Source organism: Cibotium barometz, chromosome 52 (assembly GCF_041138505.1).
Source record: "Cibotium barometz isolate CiBa-2024 chromosome 52, ASM4113850v1, whole genome shotgun sequence".
In the NCBI taxonomy this organism is placed as follows: domain Eukaryota; kingdom Viridiplantae; phylum Streptophyta; class Polypodiopsida; order Cyatheales; family Cibotiaceae; genus Cibotium; species Cibotium barometz.
The window spans coordinates 7,611,154-7,619,666 of NC_141097.1; positions in this window are offsets into that span (position 1 = coordinate 7,611,154).

Genomic DNA, 8,513 nt, shown 5'->3' on the forward strand with positions numbered 1-8,513 from the left:
TACACATGCACACACACATCACACGATGTACATACACATAAAGACATACACACGTATACACACTCTTGCATGCTTGCACACTCACACTTGCACACATACGAACATGCATAACACACACATACATACACATGCACATACACGTGTACTCGAGCATGCGCACATACACACACATATGCACGTATGCATGCACACATAAGTGCATGTGCATGTGCATAGATGTACATGTGTGCACACACATGCACATACATACACACTTACATCCACACACATAGGCACGTAGATGTACACCCACGCTCTCTTGTGCATGCACACTAAGAGATATACACATGCATACATATAGGTGCATGTACACGCACTCTCATGCGTGCCAATAAAATCAACACACACCTAATCACACATATGCATGTGTGATTAGGTGCCAATAAAATCAACACACACCTAATCACACATATGCATGTGCATGCACACACCTACACATGTACGTGCACACACACATGTGTACATGATGCACATACACACACACTCATATGTTTACACACACAAACACTTGCATACACATGCACAACACATACACACATACATACACATGTATGCACACACTTAAATGCGCACACATACACAAACGTGCACACATGTACACATGCACACCCACATGCTCGTATATACACGCGTTGATGACACGAAAGCGGTATAGCTATATATGCCTTTATAGAGTGTCACACTTCCACACACTGATACAAACACACCCAGAACACCAGACCCAAGAGTATGAACAAAACTTTATTTCAGTACAAGTCTTCGTCTTTACAGAGTTAGACATCCATTACATCCTCAGAACCATCTTCATCTAACACCCATTCACAATTAGAACTTGTGCCAACATAGGGATCAAATAGATATATATCTCCGGCAAGACAAGGTCGGCAATCACTTCAACTTGGGGCCTTGAACACACCTTTGGCAAACGGAGTATGGAATGGTTGTCCAGCAACACGAACATATCCAACAAAAACAGCCCAATAGTGAGCTACAAATCAGCCCTCAATCCTCTTCAAACCTCAATCTTCAAACTTTCAAAACGGGCCACAACCGATGCCCCTAAATCCCCTACTAATGCCAGGTTTTCTTCCCAAGAGAGGCCTGCACAGGGTCGGCCTCCTACAAGCTTTGAAAATAATACCCCGTTCACCTGAAAGTTGCTTGCACACTACCACACAACTGCTGCCAGCTCTCAGCTTCCAAAGATTAAGCACCACAGCCCAATGGCCACATAGCTCTCAGAGAACCAGACTGTCGTCCTTTGAGAAAAACCCAACAGCAGCACAACTCAGCCTCAGCCCTGCGGCTCCCTCCTCTCTCCTATTTCCAGCTTCAACAATGGTCGCTTCATGGCATCCTCCCACGTACCCACCAGCCTGTAGGCTTCAAAGTAACAACACAGTTGTGCGCTCTGCAGAACCCAAGGCTATAACCTCCAACAGGCCACCTCTCACGCCCGGTGCTATGGCTGTCTTCACACACACCTTCCTGGGCCTTTAGTGCACTGCCTCTCTAGTCCACGGTTGTGCTGTATCTTTGCAGCGTCCAGCACGCACATGTTTCTCTTTGTATTGGCTACTTTTCACCGTGCGCCTAGCCTTTGTCTCATATGCAGCACACCACCCAGCCGACAGTAGCAACTTCGCATTTGGCTCCAACGTTTGCCTATGCTTCAGATTGCCGGCTTCAAAGAGAACAAAGGCACTCCCACTCTTCTCTGATTCTTGATTCTGGAATCTTTGAAAGCCACTTCCCTTTGCAATGGAGATACAACACTTCGACCAACTCTCTGTTGTTTCCCTCGGCCTCCAGCAGCGAATTCAGTAGGCTTCGCTCGCCAACTTCTCTCCACAACAACCGTAACAACTCCACAACCTCTCCTCTATATCCACAGCTTCACAGTTTCTCCATTCAGAAAGACAGGCGCTTGCTTTTTGCTCCCCTTCATCACCTTGGTTGGAGATCTCTCTTTTTATTCAAAATGCCATTTCCGTTTTTCATCCTGTCACCTTATTTTTTCTAGAATTTGTGCCGCCTTTCTTCCACGCTTCACCCATGATCCTTCTATTTTCGATTTGTACATGTGATCTTATCCATGTAGATGTCACGTACCTTTTGCCCATCATGGATTTAACATTCATCACCATACACACATATCATTCATCTACACATAGTGCTTTGAGGGGACTATGTTTTTATCTCACATATAGCCTCCCCCCAAGTGTGAAACACATTATCGACGTCCTCTCCTCTGTCTCTTCTTCCCAATGCAGCAAGCCTCCCTTTCGTCACCTTGTTCACATGCCATTAGCACCACCCTTTTTTGCCTCCTCATTAGCCTTAGGTCACATGCCACTTACATCCATGCTATATATTTACAAAGGGCATGCCCAAATGCAAACAGTCAGCACTCATGCAGGTACTGACACACACACACACACACACACACACACACCCGAAGGCTCGCCAACTCAAGCAGACCACGCTCTAGACAAGTCTATGCTTCCAAGATCTCATCATTTTCCTTGCACATACACTTCCATCAAAGCCTAAAGCTTGATTGCCACATATAACCACACATCCATGATGCCCACATTGAGTCAATGAGTGCTCCCATGACTTTACCACAATACAAAATATCACTCATGTACACATGTACAAGTTGAGTTTGGGGTTTTCAAAAATCTTCACACAGTGTGCATCCACATACATAGGCACATAAATGCACAGATACTCTCTTGCATATGCGCACATAGAGACACATACAAGTGCATACACAAAAGCACACATACACACAAGTGCACACACATGATGTTGTGTGCGGACATGCAATTTTGTCGGCACAAACAATCACATGTATGCACACAAACAATCACATGCAATTTTGTCGGCACAAACAATCACATGTATGCACACACAAAGTTAATACACATAGTCTCAGTGTGAGGGTAACGGATACCTTTATGAAGACTTGTACCAACCAAGGCTTATTCATACAATAAAGAAAACACTTACCAAGTAATTCAAAAAGATGGGTGGTTACATTCCAAGAAAATGTAGTTTTACACTATCATATTAGATTTAGAGGGAGAGGAATCCCATCTTATAGAGGAGCTAATTGCTTCATGGAGAGATACATGGAAAATCGTTAATGTAGACTTTGAGGCTTCATTGGAGTTGTATGCAGAGTGGGGTCCCTACATACGAGAGAAAATGTTTCATATCCTTGATGGCAACAACCGCGTTGTAAGGCCTGGATGGATTGCATTACAGAAGGTAAGATGGCATTTCCCATTTAATTAATTCCTTTTTGGAGAACATTTCAAATGATTGTAATGATTTCATGTTATTATTGTTTTCATGATTGTAGAGTTTCCAAATGATGTTACAAAGCATTGGAGTGTGCTTTGTAAGTTTTTTCAGTTTGGGAAGTCTGATATTGAAGAGTTAGTTTTCTCTCACTCATTTAAACAAGTAATCCTAATGTGTTTTCAGCTTGTTGACAACTATATAATGCTAATGTTAAGTTTAACGGCTAGAACCTGGTTTAATTTATCCATATGGCTTGCTTGCACGATGCATGATTATGGTTTTGTTCCCACATCCTTCGGTGGCAAGCTTTTTCGAATAAGAAGACTTGGAGAGTCTGATGAGACCACCACCCTACTTGTAGAGCTTGAGGAGGAAGACAAGGACTGGCTAGAGGAGGAAATGAGGCAATGTTCTTCACGAGGAAAGAAAAGTTGGTTCAAAGTCCCTATTAAAATTCTCACGTGGCTTGTGTTTAAGGTACAACTTTTCATTTGGCATCGAGTAAAGTTTAATGGGGCTTTAAAAGGTACACACTCTCCCATTCTCTTCTTTCAATGTAAAATAGTGGAACAGCTCAATGTGTAGGATGAGATGGAGAAAAAATCAAAGAGAAGGAAAAAGGCATGGATAAGATGGGGGTTGAAAAGGTTACAGAAGTGGAAATTTAGGTGTCGAAACAGGGAAGTATGCCCACCTTGCCAACCCGGCAAGGTGGATGACAAATCATTTTGGCGGGCAATACTGTTATTGCCATGGCATGAGTCAAGCAATCACATTGCCACAGAGGAGAAATTAAACATGATTGGTTCCTCAAGACCAAGATAGAGGATACCTTGTTCGGATGCTTGATAATTCTCAATCAAGCATTCATACATTAGAGTATCTGCACTAACAAGGCTAAATTCAGGGATTGGCTTCATATGTTTGTGTATTGGTTGCAAATCAATGAGCATGGAATTTCACTTCTAGGAGATATACAGAATGCAAACAAGATTTCTTTGCCTTCTGTAAAATTGTTTTCTAAACTTTTGATGTTATGTAGAAGAAATTACTTCAAGAAAACATTTAGAATAAACCAAGGTGAGATAAAATTTACCAATGACATTGAACACTAGCCTAGATTAAAGAGTGTTGCACATCGAGTTGTGTATAAGTATTTACTTGACCTCCTTCAGTAGCCATCGATTCCACTAGGAAAATCTTCTTAATGAAAAATTTATCTAATGGGTCAATGCCTTAACTATCCTTTCTAATCCGACCAAACCCGTAGGTCACATGGCCAGACCAAGGAAGGGACTTGCACTTGGTTCATAGAAATCATCGCTTTTTTTTCCCTTAAGCAAGGCACAGCCGTTGATTCTTTCCCATAGAACAAGAATCTTCCTGGGACTTATTCTAACTAACCTAACTTGAACGTATCTAACTGTATCATAGGAATCCACTGATCCAAGCTAACCGGCCAGTGTGTTAGCCAATTGCCCAACCACTGTATTGGTGGGATCCCTTTATATAAAAATTTGGTTGTCTTTTTTTTGCGGGTACTAGGGAAAAGAGTTCCCAGGCCCCCTAGCCGGTACTCAAGCAAATTACAAAATAGACACACCACTTACACACCCAATATGAAATTGCCTTTTTCTCCATATTGACCTAGGCATCAATATGCCATGATTTTCTACATGGAATTATGGTGAAACCTTTTCTTTTAACACCGAAATTAATTTATGCAATTTCTTAATTAAAGTACAATGAAAATTCCTCTTTTAAATATACTCATAACCATGAAATGTGGTGGAAATTCCTCTTTTAAGCTAAAAATTTATTATGCATACATAGCATAATTATAAACATCATTACATTTAAACCTCTTTATTATTCTTAAAATATCCATTCATTATTTCCATATGAAAATACTTACAAAAATGTTAGCATAACTCTCTTTCAACTTAAAAATGAATTAATATGATTTTTCTTAATCATAAACAAGCTTAAAGAAATTAATCATCATTTTTAACTAGATTAAAATCATATAAATACCTAATCTTCTTCTCTAGCTTGTCAAGCCTAGAGTTTTGATTAAGATAATGAGATTGTCATTAAGATCCATCCTTCTAACAAGGATCTAACCATAAAGATGATTTCTTTCTCAATGGTAATCTTCTTTCCCAACCTCTCTAATGCTTGGGAAGCTTTTTAATCAATGGGTTTTTCTTGAAATCAAGATTTCATAATGTTTAATTGGATTAATGCTAATCTTTATGCTTAATTATAATATTTTTGATTAGTAAATCTCTCTTTTTGAAAGATTAATAGAAAAACACCATGGATTAAGGCTTACCCTTGACTTTTGGCTTGATTCTTTCAAAAAGAAGTGAAGCCCCCAAGGAAAGCTTGGCCACCAAGATGGGGAGGGTAATCTCCAAGAGAGGATGGAGATTTGTGAAGCTCCAAAGCTTCCCAAAGTAGAGGCAAAATAGAGGGATAATAAAATTACACTAAAATGAAGATAATACTGGCATGTAAATACACAAAGATGAAAATACAAACGAATTAAGGTCTATTTATAGGTGAGGGAGGCCCCTCACCAAGTTCAAATGGGTTCTAACTAATAACCCTCAATTTTTAACTAATAAACGCAATACTTGGTCAACTCTTCATCTTATGTGAGCATTTACTCATTTTTGGGGTATTTTCTTTTATTCTTTGAATTTTTCTTATTGAAACACTTGTATTAATCCTATTGGCCCTTTGGAACCTTATTTGGAGCTTAATCAAAAAATTCTGAAAATGTGGACCCCTAGGCTAAGGTCTCTAATACACATATTCAATTAATTTCTAATGCACATTGGAAATTTCTTTTTGAACTTTTGTTTCAAGGGAATTCCTCTTAGATATTAGGAGAAAATTTATATCTAAAAATATCTCAAATTTGTATTACCTCTCTCTAGAATATTTTCTCTCTCTAGGCTAAAAACAAGGGAAAACAATGTTTTCAAGTGCATTTTGAAATAGGGGATGATTACAGGGGACTGAGATGAGAGCTTATACATATTTTAGGGCTGAGGAGGAACCTTACAATTTCCTTTGATCGCGAGTTAGCTCCTCACTTAGGATACTTTTGGTGGTTAATGAACTAGAACATCTTATAATACCAAGTACATGGAACTACCACATTGGCCACTTCAACTCCAAATAGCTTCATATCTAGCAAATCATCTAACACTCTAGTAGGAGGTTCTCTAGTCTCCAACCAAGATAGGTACCTGGAGTATGTATAAACGAAGCATCCATTGGGCTAGATTCCTAGCTAGATTTGGCTTGTTCAATAGATACATGCATCAAATATAGTAGAGCTGTATCAAAGGTTTAAGTACATCAGAGTCTATTGACTCATGCCATCCCTCCTAAGTCAGTGCCTCTAGGTGATGGTATTACCAAACTGGCATACCATAATAGATCTTCTGAAGGGGATAATCACTATACAAAATTAAGCTTACATGGGGCATGTAAAGAGTAAGTACTTGATAAATAGCATGTAACCACGTTGTTACCATATTATAGTAGTGATGTGTGTGAACACACTTAGGACCGCCGGGGCACTTTTTCCCTCACTAGGAGGTTTTTTCCCCCGTGCATTGTATATACGCCCATTATCTTCTAGGGCTTGTTATCTTTCATTTTTGGCACTCATAATACACTACTGTGTTGTGCTCAAGCTTCCTCATCTTCTTGAAGTTGTGTGTGCATTCCTGCAACCCTAATTCCAACAATTGGTATCAGAGCAGGCTTCCTCCTCTCGGGCAGCATCACCGGCACCTACCGCTTCATCTCCTCCGATTGCGACGAGGTTTCACGAGCGTCTGCAGGTTAGTATATGCCGTGGGAGAGCCCGTAGGGCATGTTCGTTTCAGAATTTTGATCTGAAGTCGTTTCGCCCTCCGTTTTTGCATTCCAAGTACTGCGCAGGCAAAATCGTCCTACTGTGCAGATTTTCTGTCAAGATTAAAATCTGCAGGACAGGTGCCCATTCGTCTGTTTTGGGCTGTGCTATATAGCACAGGTCGATTTTATACAGGTTTACCTCTTACAGACAGCATTTACATCTAGTAGTACAGTCATTGGCCATGGCTGACGACAATGATGTATTCCGCATGTTGGCTGCTGAGGATAAGTTGGATGGCACCAACTATCCATTGTGGGCATATATGATGCGACATGTATTGGTAGCAAAGGGGTTATGGAACATTGTGCAGGGTATTGATGCACGTCCTATTGTGGCTGGGAATGCTGCAAACACATCAGAAACAGGTACTGTTGATGATGGTGCAGGCACAAGTGCTGTAGCAGCTGTTCGAGAACCACCACTTTCAGCAGAGCAGATTCGTTGGGATGGTAGAGATGCGCAGGCTCATGCCTTGATTGCGCTGTCTGTCAAACGTACCATTATCCCACATATTCGCTCCTGTAGGACTTCTAAGGATGCTTGGGATGTACTTGCCACATTGTATCAGGCAAGAAATGAGGCTCGTGTTGCTTACCTCCGAAAACAGTTGGAGAGTGAGCATATGAACGAAGGTGATTCTATGGATAGCTTTTTGACAAAGATCAAGGATTTCAAAGAGCAGCTCATTTCTGCAGATGAAATCCTGTCAGACAGTTCACTTGTGCAGACTGTTTTGAATGGTCTACCAGATTCTTATCAGGGTTTTGCTTCCACTCTTCGCTTGATGATGAAAGGCAATCCCAATGCCTTATCATTTGAGGAGTTAGTTTCTGTTTTGCTGCAAGAAGACCAGTCAAGGCAAAACAGGAATATTATGCGTGTCGCAGATCAAGCTTTCGTTGCTAGTCAGAGAAGCGGGAAAGGTAAAGCTGGCTTTTCTTCTAGTAAGCAGAAATCTGCAAATGCTGCGCAACCAAAGAAGGAAGACAAAGATGAGAAGAAGGGTGACAAACAGAAGACATTTTGCAAGTACTGTAAGGGAAATGATCATGTCATCAAAGCGTGTCCTAAGCTGGCTGCAAAAGAGGCTAAGAAGAAAGAGGCTGGTATGGCTGTTGCAGATGCCTCTCCTTCTAACAATGAATCTGCTAATGTTGTTCAAGATACAGAATGGGCATTCAATGCGCAGTGCAGTTATGACCCATCTTTGCATGACACATGT